The following is a 15,615-nucleotide window of genomic DNA, read 5'->3' on the forward strand; positions in this document are numbered from 1 at the left end:
TTATTAGGCGAATTTAATCCAGGCCTAACATATATCGCACGGGCCGCGTTTTGGGAACGCAGCATGCAAGGGGATAGTATACGTTTTATTTTGACTTTATCAAGGCTCCTATTCAAAATTGACGAGGATTTGAAAACTAAAAATCTGGGCTTAAACATGCTTCTTGTTGAAGAATTATAGTAAATTAAATGAAATTGATGAATTCAGGATATAACTGATGTATTATATATTTTACTTGAATAATTGCATCATTATGACATGTGTAAAAAAAAAAAAAAAAAAAGGCCTATTGCAAAAATATACACTCATGTAAAGAAACTATATAAATTCTATTGTTACTAAGTGTGAAAATGTGAAAATCGCAAAATAGAAATGATTTATGCCAAATATATTTTAATGCGTATATAGAAAGAAAATGATTTTATGCGATGCTTCTAAGAAATGTAGTGTTTTAAAGTTGATGAAATAATTGTAAAAGTTTATAAAATTGATGTAAACTATAAACAATTTTTAAATAAAAAAAAAAATAAATAAATAAATATAGAAACTTCACAACACATAGGACACACTGCTTCTAGAACACATCCAGATTTCCGCGCAGCGTCTTGTTCCTGATTTCTTCATCTTGTCCAGAACTCTTCATCTTGCAGCTGACTCCAGATTTCTTTGCAGAATCCAGGCCATAGCATTGCTGAACTCTTTTTAGCTAGGCCCCAATTCAACCATCCCAAAACTTAAAAGAATAATTCTGATTCAGTCTGGCTTCCTACCATCAAGGCTTGCCCATGAAACTTGCATCCTGCTAATCTGCCGTGTCCAGTGACCAGAAGGGTCCATCCAAAATCCAGTCGGAGGTGCAGTCCAAAATTGACCAGAACCGTGCCGCTGATCCAACCCCTCCAGAAGTGCCCCGCTGCCAGAAGACCTGACCCGATCCAATGACCAGAACCGTGACGGTCCAATTTTAATTACAAGGGACTGTAAGTATTAATAGGAAGAACAGTGACCAATAGTATATTTGCATTGTCTTATCCTATCTCAACCCATCTTTAAATTCAGAACCCTAGTAGTGTCAAAACCATTGCTGTGCTGATTTTCCTCATTTGTTCTACCATACCCTAAGTCATTAGTGATTTCGAGTAACTAAAGTAACTCCCAGAAAGGAATCGAGTATCCACCACGTGAAGGGTTATGCTGGCCACGTAACTGTGAAGATTGATGTGTGGCATTCTCTTTTTCATAGTCATTAATATAGTGTAATGAAACCCATCTGTCATTTTTAAAACCAAATTTCTGTTTTCATTTTCTTGCCTATTTTGCAAACACGCCTCTCACTGAAACCTCCATAACTGCTTCAAATGTATAGATAGAAACAAAATATGAACTCTCACTGATACCTAAGACCCTTAGCTACATCCACATAGTGAAATCTTGCAGCACATGTGCAGTTCTCCAAAGTTTACACCTATCTTTTTCCCTTTCAAAGAGTTTCTCAAATCCCATACTGATCCTAAGTGTGTACTGTTGTTTATATTGTGGCTCCTGTGTGTTAGGACCTGTTTAGTGTTGCTTTCCTAAGATTCTTTCTCCATTTAAGCCTTTTTGATCATTTTGCAGTATTTCACAAAGCCATTTTTCACCTGTCATTTGTAAAAGTGTCATTTTCCAAAAATGGTTTTCTCTCTTGTTTGGGGATGGAAGATTGCATTTAAACTCTAGTCTTTCCTTCCTGGTTACCTGCTGATTACTTATCTCTGTGTAGGATTGCTCATTTGTACCTTAACAAAACTTTGCAGGGGGAAATATTAACCTAAATGCTATCTGTTCACAAACCAAAACTGTTATTTTCCCTATGTTTTAGATTCTGCATTAATATAAGTGAATTCAATTGTTTTACTTATTTTGAATTGTATTGTCACCACCTGGTGATTGCTGCCCCATATATATAAACTTATGTGTGATTTGAATATTAATAAATACATATTTACCTTTACAAACTAGCCCGATTCCTGGTACACTGTGACCTGGGGGGTATTTTGAGAAGGGTGTGATATGAGTGGTGTATCATTCAGAATATTGAACTTATAGACACAAATAAATAAGGGTTTCATTGCATACTACATGCTAGGCGAGACCTGCGTGCGTGCCTGATTGACATCCTTAATAATACCTCTGTAAAGTGCTCTGTATTATAATAATAATAATGACAATAATAATAATAATAATAATAATAATAATAATAATAATAATAATAATAATAATAATAATAATAATGATTATACATGTATGGTTGAGAGATCTCAGGATTTAGGAAGAAGATCAACCAACACTGGTAGAAAATACATTTCTCAAGAAAATATTGCATATGCCAAATTGTATTATAACAGAAAAATATAATGGATGATATTACACCGAATACAGTGATTTACTGGATTTGACTTTGGACGTCACCTCAGCTCACTAAATATGGGGAAGCAATGCTAGATCTTCTATCTCAAGATGGAGGAAACTATTTACCTTGTTGTAAACATGTGTGATCCATGCTGGGGTCAGTGGGGCTATCACATTTATGGCATAACCCCACTGAAAGTAAAGTCCTACTTGCGAGAGCTTTTTTAATGAAATTCTGGTTCAGCACTTTACCATTGGCAGTCTTACAGCACAAATGGAATGTTACTCACTGTGACCTGTGCCATAGCTCAAACAGCTAAAGAAACACAAGACCACTTCCTTTCTTGTGCCCTGAATATGCTTACCAATGGGGGATGTCATTAAAACTTACTCTGAAAGAACACATGATAGCATCAAACCTGGGGCAATGACACTCTGCAAATCCACCAATTACATTGATATCACTATAATGGTGAGCGTTTTTATATACAAGACATGGTTAAAGAGACACACATTTTGAACCTGCCCCACTTTTATTTGCCTGTGATGAATTGTTATATAGTATTGGTGTTGTTTTACATCTATTTGTTTTATTCTAGTGTTGAATTGTGATGTCATTGTATTTTCTGCTTAAAGATTTTTATTTTTATTTTAACAAGTGAATGATCATGAATGGTAATTTCATCTCTGAATATATGTATACACTGTTGCTAACCTCTGATGTTCTAGTGAACAGACAAAACTAAGATATGTATTTGTTCTTTCTATATGGGAAGATGCCCTTAATGCATCCAAAAATGAATAATTATTTACTATTTGCATGTACTTCTTAATCTTTGGAAAAGCAAATCCAATTAGCTAGAGTCTTGGATTGGGAGTATTCCTTTGTATTCCAGGACCAACTATGCTTATTTCATGCAAGTTAAATACACTTGTTTGTCTCCAGATGGCCAAGCTAATCACCTAGGACATTCCTCATCAGAAATAGATGCAATACTAAACAGCATATAGATTGTTGTCAGATTTCCAAGAATACTCCCAATATAATTTGTATTTGTATTTAATTAAGTATACAGTCTACACAGACTTTATATACATGCACATTAGCATATCACTTAAGAAATTATAATAATGAAACCTAGAAGATCTCAATGAAAAGAACTCCATTGCAAGTCATAAGACATATTAAGATGTATAATGTTTAATTTGAAAAGAAATAAACATTTTCGTTTATGAAATTATAGGTGAATACATTAAGCTCTCTTTAAAAGCATGACAGTCTTTTACAGATAATTTAAGAACTGTCTCCAGTTATTTGCCATTCTCAGATTACTCTGTTCCCCACTATTTGTAGGGAGTGATGTTATTATTGATTCATGATGAAGTATTGCTCTGCATTTCACAGACTCCATATTTCCTGTTATAGTTGGAACAGTTGTGCTGGTACCTAAGAAACTGGCAACATGGTAGATTGTCTCTCAAAATGCGAGGATGATAGCTATCATATTGTTCTAGTGGGTTTCGGTCAGTAGTTTTTTGAAAGACTGTGGTTGCCAACTTCTCCTCATCTGTAGTAATTCACAAGTCAAGGAACTGTATGGCGATTTTGCTTTGTGTTTTGGTAAAGTGTAAATGTGTGTTTTGTACAATTAGCCAATCGAAAAAGGAGTCAAATTCTGCTTCATTGCCTGTTAATATGACAAAAATGTCATCATTATAACGCAGCCAAATCGCAGCCAAATCTTCAGGTTTTGGATATACAGATTAGTAGCGTATATGCAATCTTCTGCAATGGCATTTACATAAAGGTTGGACAGATGGGGGCAAATATAGGACCCCTAACTGTCCCCAAGGATTTTTGGTAAAATCGCCCTTCAAAAAGAAAAAAATCCTTATCAGTGCAATCTGAGTTGTAGGATCCACTGTATAGGCACCTCTGGTTGTGGTGTGCAGTTCTCCAATACCTTTTGGATTGCTACAATGGTCTCTTTTTACAATAAATGTGTGTACAGTGACTATACATCTAGGGTCACTAGCCATTGTGTATCTGGATTAAATATCTATCTTGGCTGTAGTATCTTTGGTGTAGGACCTACACTTCAGGACTAGATATTTCATTAAAGAATCCACAAATTGTGATAAAGTTTCAAGGATTGATCCAATCCCCTATACAATAGGTACCTCCCTTTATGTATCTTAGGTAAAGCATGCATTACCGGTGTATGTGTGAAGGTGGGTGTAAGGAAATCTGCCTCCTTTTTACTTATCTGTCCTTCCGCCTCAGACTCTGCTATGATTGGATAAATCAGATTATGTAGAGTTTCTGTGGGGTCATTCATAAGAGGGACATAGCTTTCCCTGTCCTTGATTATGTCCTTCACCATGTTGCGATAGTCAACTGTATTCATCACTACTACTGCTCCACCTTTATATGCAGGGGAGGTCCCCCCATTTACAAGACACACCAAAACAGTGGCAATCAAAATAGGCATGACTAGCATGCCATGAATGGTACAGTATCAGTGAGCAACGTGATACCACAAGGCAGGACAACAATGCTAGACTGTTTTTTGGATAAAGATGAAGTATGCAGCACATATTGAACCATTGAAATATTCAGATGTCCTAGTAATACACCCATGATAGATATGACATCTGAAACAATCCTTAAGCAATACATTTCGATTCTTTAATAGAAACAAGCCAAGAAGTTGAGTTGAAAGATAAAGTTATATACAACTCTGTGGATTCAGAGAGTCTTTTTCAGCCCAACAAGCTATGGCTAGTACCACAATACAGGTTCTTTCCCAGTGAGTGTAAGCACGAATGGTGAGTCAGGCAATATGACAGCACTTTGTACTTTTAGAATACTTTGAGATACGTATGACCTCAAAGGTGTGATTTGAGGAGAGAACCTGCCTCTTTCTCTCTTTTTATGTCCCTATAGATAGTGGGTTGACCACAACAAGAATCTATTTAAGCTGTATATATTATTTTGGCAACACAATGACCAAGAAGGAGAATCAGAAGTGATGCTGGACGGTCCATCCTGAAGAAGGTGGCAAACTCAGATAATTTCCACTGAAACCGGTCAACTATTGAGGATGTACTTATTGATAACAGCACACCCCCTAATAGAATGAAGACAGACATTAATTGAAAGTGAAGATTATCCTTCACTTGCACTAAGGTTTTTTGCCAGTTTGACACTTCCACAAACAAATCTGAAAGTACTTCCAATTTCTAGCAAGTGATAACATTGTTTCTCTAGCCTAGAGTTTTTACAGAGGTTGCTTGGACTGTAAAACATACATTTTGTAGTAAATACCAGTACAGACATACTTTTCTGCATTTAATATTGTGTTTTATTAACATATAAATGATGATACATTTTATTTGAGAGGGCAAGCTTTCTCCCTCTATCCCTCACCTAGATAGGAACCCCACCACTAGTAACTAGAGTACGGCACTCACATAAAAGACAGCTAGAGTCTTTTGTAGGGACAGGTACCCAGGTTTGCATGTTATAAAATGTATGTACATCCTCTCTTGTTTTGTGTTCTCAGTTAATTTATTGGGTGTCAGAGAGGGCATGTTTTTTGCCCTATAGGCTTTAAGTGTTAAGGGGTTACTTTTAGGTTGTCCATTCATGGCAGATTATGAGTAAGCCCATGAAATGGGATATGGGATGCATGGCCCCAATAAAATCACATTTTAAATTAACAACATATAGGTGTATACTGATAGAATGTACCTAAATACATTATTCAAAAGGCTTTGGTTAGAGAGAAAATTGTGGTACAATGGTGAGTATTCCCCATTATAGGAGAATAACCCTTCTATAATTAAAAGGTTGGCTCTTTCGTACAGCACACTACAATAGTAATTGGTGAGGTTCTGACTAGGTACATCGTAGAAGGAAGGAAGGAAGTTTGCACTGTGCTATATAGGTTTTGTACACTAAGGTGACAACATGTATTTCTCTCTTTGATTTGTTATTTACCAGACAATCATTGGATGGAATTTGGTGTCCATAATGTGTATTTCCTGACAGGGAATTAAAATAATAAAACATTTGGAAAATGTGTCCATCTCTTATGGATGGCTGAAACACAGTGTAGATACATTTTAGGTGTTTGATTTATGATCCTTATTAACACCTGTATGAGGTAACCCATGATGGGTGTATAGATTAGTCACACCCAAGTGATTTATCGCAGGTCATAATTGAACCATGACAAAACAGAAATGTTATATATCCCTGCAATATGTAAATGTAAAGGTGGGTATAACCATCAGTTTTAGAAGTGTATTGATAGATGTTACTAATCCCGCAAATAGATTATGTATTATGATGTTATATGTATGCATAATGTAAATAATTGTTCAGATCAAATCATTTGAAGACTCAATAACTAATGAACATTTTGAAGACCTGAGTTTTCTCATTTTGTCCAGTTTTTACCCAAAGTGTTGTTGACATTAGTGACCATTGAATAGACAACATAATTGAGTGTTTCATGAAGTCATGCACAATAGAAAACACTTAAAATTATCTGGTTCCTGACATATGTCAGATGTTTGATTACAATACAATTGGCCCGGAAGTTAAAGACCAAGGACCTGATATACAACGCGTTTTTGAATGGGGTTTTCCCAAATGAAAACAATTTTGTAAATCAAGCTCAATGTACTGTGCACCCTATGTGTGTGCATTTTTGAGCCACCGCTGACCCCTTTGCCTCAAGCAGCGGTTGCAATAACTGTAATATGCAGTGCCTTGTGAGTTTAAAGGATTCTTTGTATGCAATATACATCTCTCTGGCTAAATTCCTCCACTGTCTGCCACAAAATATATACTGTTTATGTTACTATGCATTATGAATACAAACAATAATGTCATGTGTGCGATACTTGGCTGCAAGTTGCAGGGTTTCCTTCCCAGGTGCACACAAAGCAGCAAAACCAAACTGTCATTTAAAATACCTAAATAATGAAACATGGGTGTGAGATCCAATATATATTTTGTAATGTTATTAATGCATAACCAAATTTATACACATGTCCACATTTGATAAATCATTGATTTTCCAAAATGAGTCCACTGTCATGAGCTGTCTACCCCCCCCAAAAAACGAATTGGTGACAGGCAGGATAACAGGATAAAAAAAGGTCAAGACAATTAAAACACAGGCCTTGGATCTGGCTTCACAAGTATTTCACACACTTCAATATAGCTCTGAAAAAATAGCAGTGAAAATGTTGCTAAGTTCACACTTTCCAGCAGTCATCCTCACTTTTCCAAAACCAGACATGCCCATTAGGTTGATTGACTATTGTCACCAATATATCATCTGCCTTTGAGGAGAGGATCTGTTTGCAAATGACCTTTTATCCCCCACCTGCTCACCTTTCTCCACTACCTCTAAACTCCTCTCCTGTGACAATGTCTTCCATTACCCCCACTAGCCCTTATGAGATACTTGACCTTGTCCTCAGGTCTAACCATTCATGTGCCCCCATCGACCCTCTTTACCGACATATAGTGAACCACACACCTCCCAGTGCTACTCCATATCTTACTTCCCTCTTCAACTACTCTCTTCGCAGTTCCCCTTTTGCATCAGCCTACAAGTCCGCTACTGTCATCCTCATCCTTAGCAACTTGGCCTAGATCCTAACTGTCCTGCCAACCTTTTTCCTCTCTCTCTAGTGCCTGACTATTCCAGTTTTCAATAGACTCACTCAGTTCCTTGACACACACACATTCCGGGATCATCTTCAATATTGCTTCTGACCTCTGCACTCTACTGAATCAGCTCTCCTCAATGTCAGCAACTACATCATTTCTGCTTGTCATGCTAGCTGATCATCTATATTTATTCCTATCAACCTCTCTGATGCCTTCAGTACCATCAACTATTCTGATGTTATCTGGACACAATCGCTCCTAGGCATTAGGGACAAGGCCATTGCTTGGTTTGCTTTATATTGCTCCTTCAGACACTTCCATGTGTCCTGGAACTTCAACCTAATTCTTCCTTGTTTCCTAAATTTACCTTTGGTGGTAACAAAACGGGGTACATGTATTACCACCATGGTGTAAACATCAAAACCTCCTTACCTCCCTAAACGCCCCCCCCCCATTACTGTTGGTATTCCCAAAGGGACAATCCTTGGAACTACTTCTCTTCACTCTCTATACCAATGTTCCTGGCAGCTTGATCTCCTCCTGTGGCTTCTCCTATCAACTCTTAGCACATCTTATTCACCTTTCCCTCCTTATCTGGTGAGCTATGGTCAAAAATGTCTAACTGTCTCCCTGCCAGCACATACTAGATGGCAGCACACTTGCTCATGGTCAATTCCACTAAAGATTGAAGTTCTCTACTTCACATCCAAACAGACTATCTCTTCCTCTCCCCATGTCCTATTCTTCACTCTCAATTATGTTCCCTACTCTGCTTCTTTTAGCAACCTTGGTGTTGTCTTCGACCCATCTCACAACGTCTTGCTCTTGAATCTCCAAATCTGTCACTTCGGTCAGGTTTAATATCCTCAACATCAGGAAAAATAAGTCATCTTCTCTTCAACACTGCTAAACATCTAATCTTCTCTTTAGAACTCTCTTGATCTGGTTATTGTGCCAATTCACTCTATGGCCTTCCCAACTATTTTTTTCTCCTCTCGATAAGGTCCTCAACTTTGCTGTCTGTACACTCTTCAACCTTCCCCACTTCGCCTCCACCTCCCCAGTCTGTCGTCAGTTAGGCTGCTTATATATGAGATGTTTGCAGACTTGCCCATGTTGCTTTGTGCTTGTGTTCTTCTCTCTTGTTATCTTTCAGATGGTCGAAGTTGTGCTTGCTGTTGGTAAGAATATATGTAACTGTAATATTATGAGTTTAACTTTTTCCTCTGGAATATATACAATAAGAACAAATATCATAACAAAAGCAAAGCTGGTGCATTTTCTGGTTTCATTTCATGCCTCTAACGGTTACTGTTTCAAAGGGAAGGAGTTGTTGGGAGGTTTTCATGTTTACACCATGATGGTAATACATTTACCACTTTTGTTACCACCAAAGGTAAATTTAGGAAACAAGGAAGAATTAGGTTGAAGTTAGAAGTAGGTTGTGTGTGTGTGTGAATAGGTTTTCTCTGAATGCTGAAGAGAAAGCGGTGCCCTCCAAGGCACGTAGGTTACTGATGTAAATAAATAAGTAACATGAGCTACATGGATTAAGTGGCATTATGTATAATCTTACTGGGGTCTCTGAAAGTGTGCCAGGTCCAAAGGTTCTTTATCATCAGCCAAAGGTGGGTCATAATTATAAAGAGGGAAGGATTGTTTTATCATAGGGCTGAATGATAGAAGGTGTATTCACCACTAAAATTACCACTATACCACAAAAATAAGATACCACTAAATATTACCACCAAAATAAACTAACACTAAATTGCCACCAGAATAAGATAGTCCTGAACTATTACCAAAATAGGGTAATACTGAACTACCACCAATGGAAAGGCCAATTTACTGCCAAAATACCACCAAAATACCACAATACTAAAATACTGCTAAATCTGGAATTAGCCCCAAAGACAAAATCTCCAATATAATAAGGTTTGTTGGCCCTGTGGAACAGACGGTAGAGCAATTACTGGGTGTGGCAAGTGTGTCCCACACTGCCATGCACGCATTAAAGGGAACTCATTTTGTGAGATTAGTATAATGCTGGAAATTGAATTCCTTGATGTCTCAAATTGAAGCCACATTCCCAGAATTGGTGAAGTACTTAGAGGCAAAATTATATGCACATGGAATATGGTCGTCAGATAATGCCATACAGTGGCACAACCACCTTTATGGGGAAGTTCAGAAAGAATGCTGAACAGCATTTCTGAGGAGGTCAGCATAATTCAGGTGTGTCTTTTGAGATTATTTGGCCTGATAAAAGTTCTGAGAAAGGCTGCTTGATATGGTTATGTGCCAAGATCTGGTTCATTTTAAATAGGTCTCTGCGAATGCGAGAAAATGATGCTGAACTGATCAGCAGACTAAAAACCGAATTAGATGGAGCTAATGAACAGGAGACAAAAATTAAATCAGAACTAGAGTTATGTCAAAAAGAAATGCAATCAAAATGCAGTGAATTCGATACCCAACTGTTTTGGAGAAGGAAGCAGTTTGAGCACAGTGAACAAGAATTAAAACACCTAAAAGGGTTGGTAAGCAACATTAGACAAGAAAAAGAGGAGGTTATCTTAGAGATGCAAACTCTCCAGAGAGATAATATAGACAAAGAAGGCAAACCAGGACATACCACAATATGTGGATAGATTCGTTGAAAATGGAAACCAGCATAGGGGACAGTACCCACAAAAAGAAAGACAAAATGTGAACTATGCCCCACACCACTATAATCAATAACCACTGTCAATGGATCACAACCAAAGAATGAGCACACCGCGTTACCCACCCTCCATGAATCAAGAGTTCAGAAACAATCCAAATAGAAATCAATCTCCTAAGATTTACCAGAACAGATTCAACCAGGGTGAAAATAACCAATACCGGTCTAGGCAAAAAAGAGAAGATTCCAGAGAAATGGACAGATTTCAATGTCTTGAGGCCCAAGTAAAAATGTTGTCTGAACAGATAGGGAAGCTCTGTGGAGTTCAAAAACAATCATCAAATGAAGGGGCAGAAAGTCACAGAAGCGATCTGGGGGTCCCTGATAATAAGTGACTAAATGCTAATGGCACCTGTAATGATAAAAATCCAGAACCCCATAAACCTATTTTGTGTAACGCCCCTGAGATGCTTGCTGATTTAAACATAAAGATGCCCGCAAATGAGAATACGACAGGGATTGCAACCACACCTAAAAACGAGGTTTGGGTTAACCTAGCATTGAATCAGACTATGGAAGTCTGTGCAAATAGAAATGAGAAAGGAGAAAATAGACATGAAGTTCCAAAAGAGCAAAGAGACAGATTCAGAAAAGACATCATATGTACAGCTAAAATTACTGATGGCTGAATAAGTGTGACAGCTAAAGCATCCTCCCTGGATGATCAAACTGCCTATAAAATGCAAACAGGAAAAATAGGTACTAAAAAGGAGGGTACAGTTCAGTCACCGGAAGAGTTCTTTGAGCCACATATTTTTGAAGAAATCAAAAAGGCTGATACTGTGCCAGACACCAATAGGTGTTCAGAATTAGAAAGTGACAACATACCATGTGATGTTTATGAACATGTTCAGTTGAAGAACTGCAGTGTAAACGTTGATGATCCCAGGGCAGAGTGGCGAACAGTGGCTACACTCCAGATTACTTCTGAGTGTGACAAGACAAACCAAGATTCCCGAGATGTGATTGGCAAAAAGGAGGGAAAGATATCTTTTCATTTACCCCTGTGTTTCGCAAAAAGTGAGAAGGGCGTGAGAAAAGTGATTTCTGAAATCAGGAGAAATTCCCACTTTTTTTTTGTATTGGAGGAAGTTGAGGACAGATATTATGCTCCCATTGCTGTGGAGAAGTGCAATACATTTGCAATGATTGACACAGGTGCACAGGCCACAATTATGTCCAAAATGAAGGTCCAGTACATAATTTTAACGGCAAGGAAGTACCTATGGAAGGTGTCACTGAGGTTCACATAAAGATAGGAAAACACAGAATGAGACTGGAGGTCATTGATGGAGTGAATGGTGTCCTGTGGTCTCTGACAAAGAAACCATTTAGGCCTAAGAAAATAAAGTGACAAAACAGAAGTGCCAACAAATGCCATTCTGTTGCATTAGAGGTATATCTTCAAAATGGCTGTTTACCTAGTGTCACCGTCATCCTGATGTATCAGAGTGATAAGCAAAGTGAAAAAGAAAAACAATCCATGCAGATTTATTTGGATCCTAGGAAAGAAAAAAAAGAAAGAATAAAAGAAGAAAAAAAAACAAAATTTGCATAAAATTGTTGGAAAGGACTGTTTTTTTGTCCTTTTCATTGTGCTGCCATTTTATTAGCTTTTTAATACCTGGAGCTGCCTTGCTATTTTGAAAGCACAAGTTTTTCCCACTATTGCCTGCTTATTTGACTGTTTTTTAGTCCTTCCAAGATGGCCGCTATGGTTTTCTTTGTTGTGTAGGCAGGCTGTGCTGAACCACCTCTCCCTGTGCAGCACTCCAATTGGTTGATGAGTGTTTTCTTGCATCCAATCAGGGACAGGTGGCTTTAGCTGGCCCTCTCAGCAAAGGCCCACTTCCAAGGCCCCTGTCTGCTCCCTGTACACTTCTGGAATGCTAATTGGGGTCTTCCCTGCACCTTAACCACAATGATGCTGCCACCTCACTCCTCTAAGAAATCCGGACTGCCTTGACTTTGCCTCCTCCAGAACTATGGTTAGTTCCCTCCTTATGGACTCACTTCTACTTCCTTTGACTATCACTGTTCTTTCTGCTTGTTACTCCCATGTTGTCATCCTGATGCGCAGTGCTTCCTAAAACCCGTTGCTAACATCTGATTCCAAGACTGAAATGTCAAATCTTGCTGGTTTTGCTTTGTGCTAAAAAGTCAAATAATGCTATCTTTGCTTTGTGCTAAAAAGTCAAATACTGCTTTTTTTGCTTTGTGCTAAAAAGCCAAATCTTGCTGTTTTTGCTTTGTGCTAAAAAGATAAATCTTGCTACCCATTGCGAAATTCTCTGTATTTTGATTGTATACTGATGCTTCTCTGTAACTTGCCAGCACAGTGACCTCACCACTCTCTTTTGTCCCACACCTACCTGCCTTAGCCCCGCCAGTTCCTCCACCCTCTCCTCACTTCCACCCCATGGCGCTTTCTGTTTCCCCTATCTTTTTCAACTGCTTCTCCATTGACTATCCTTCCCTTCTCACTAAGTCTGGTAGGAAGGAATTCAGAAAGGATATCTTGGCCTCTAACCCTGGTCTTCCTATCGCCGACACCTACTCCAAAGCTTCCTCCAGACCATCACCGACATAATCTTTGTCCTTCCATCGCCAGATCTATGGAATCGTCATATGATCTAATGCTCTGCCCTATCTCCTCCTCTCCCATTAATGGTGGCACTCACGGGTATGTTCTCATGGCTTCCGCTGACTCCTCTAAAGTTGCTTCTAAGTGATTTTACCGAACCCAAAGGTTTGACTCCCAAAAGTTCGATTATTATTTTTTTTTAATTTCTCGTTAATATATATGCGGGGGGAGACCCACATGACCCCCTCTTTACCGCTATACATTTTTTATATACTTTACCCCCCCACATATACATATGTGGCAAATTGGGAGTACGACTTTTGGGAGTCGAACTTCTGGGGTTAGGTAAAATTGTACTATACCTCTAAAGTCATCATTAATGTCTACCTAAATGGCACTGTCATGGTCCAAGGCCCTCAGGCCAATCTCCTTCTCTTTGATAGGTGCTTCCCTCACCTCATCAATTTCCTCTCATCTCCTGCTGTCCCCTCCTCTCCCCCCTTGGCCACCTTGCCTCTCTCTCCTCCTCTGCCCCTCCTAGGGCTCTTTCTCCTTTGCAGGGCATACCTCTGATCGGTACCCCTCCCCAGAAGGTCTTTAAGGCTGGCAACCTTCTTCATATTGCCACTCTCAACTCTCACTCTGCTGTCAAACACTCCTCTGACCTCTGCCACCTCCCTGAAGAACTAGACCTGATGTCCTTGGTCTTACTGAGACATGGTTCACGGCCAGCTCTGTCACAAGTTTTGACACTCTCTTCCCTGATGGCTACAAGATCCTCTCCGCACCGAGATCCTACCGGTCTGGTGGGGAGGGGGGTAAGCCCTGATCTTTCCTGAATGGATTCCTGCCTCTATCATTCCCACTCAGACCTACTCCTCTTTTGAATGCCTTGTTTGTAGGCTTTCTCTCTTGCCTACCCATTCTCCGACTGTGACTACCATCTACCGTCCTCCTGGTCAAATCACTTCATTTGTCTCTGAGTGGGGAGACCTCTCCTCCTCCTCCTGGCCTCTACCACTCAACTCCTCCTCCTCAGAGACTACAATATACATTTAGACTCTCCTTGTTCCTCCTCTGTACTCTTCTGTGACCTCTGCGACTCCCGCTCCCTGTCCATCCTCCCTCTGGGCCGACTCACTCTGCAGGGCACACACTTGAAGTCTTGATCTCCTCTGACCTCCCCCTCTCCATCCCACTGACCACTCCTCTCTCCTGGAGCGATCACTCCCTCCTCTCCTCTCATCTCTCCCTCTCTTCCCCCCAAGCCAAGCCCAACACTGCCACCTACCTTCTCGGACAGATTCTCACTTGTGTATCAGTCGAGGCTTTTGCTGCCACTTCTCTCCCCCTCCACCTTTGGCTGTCTCACATCCTGACACAGCTCTGTCTCTGCTCTACTCTTCAATTTCTCATACTCTTGATGCTCTTGCCCCTGTCATGATGATACATTTGAAGTCCAAAGCCAAGTGCAATTCCTGGAATGACTCTGACCTAGCTAAACTTAAACATAAGTGTAGGGCGGCTGAGAGGAAATGGGGGGCTCTAACAAACTGGCCTGTTGCCTGCTACAAAGGCAATACCTACTCTCTGACCACACCAAGAAGAGAGTCCACATTCAAGCTTGTGTCTCTGTGCCATCTAACAACTTGGCCAAACTCTTTAAAATCTGCAGGGAGCTAGCCAACCCTACTGCATTATCTGCCCCTCATGTTGCCTCAAGGCCCTTTGCCATGCCTTTGCCTCTCAATTCATTTAAAAAACCCAGGACATCATGTCCACCTTCTCCGCCCCCACCCCTCCACTCCCCTCACCATCTGTGCTTGCTGACCATCCTTTAGCCACCCTCCCACCATCCTTCTCATCCTTTCCTCTTTTCTCCCCTGACAAGGTCGCTAGACAAGTCTGATCTATGAAAGCCTCATCCAAACAGGTTCATCCCTGTTCCACTAAAACCATCAAGGACCACATTGACACCCTCGCTCCAGCCCTTGCAGATTTTTGCAACCACTCCTTTGCCTCAGGATACTTCCCCTCCCATCTGAAGCACTCCCTTGTGCATCCTCTTCTTAAGAAACCCACATATGTTCCTTCTTGTCCAGCTAAATATCGCCCAATTTCCATTACTCCCTTTCTTGGCAATCTCCTGGAAAGGTTGGCCATCTCTCAGATTAACCTTCATTCCAATTCTGTTGGCTGTCTCCATGACAACAAGTCTGGCTT

The sequence above is a fragment of the Ambystoma mexicanum genome, chromosome 6p, assembly GCF_040938575.1.
Source record: "Ambystoma mexicanum isolate Mex_15411 chromosome 6p, UKY_AmexF1_1, whole genome shotgun sequence".
NCBI lineage: Eukaryota > Metazoa > Chordata > Amphibia > Caudata > Ambystomatidae > Ambystoma > Ambystoma mexicanum.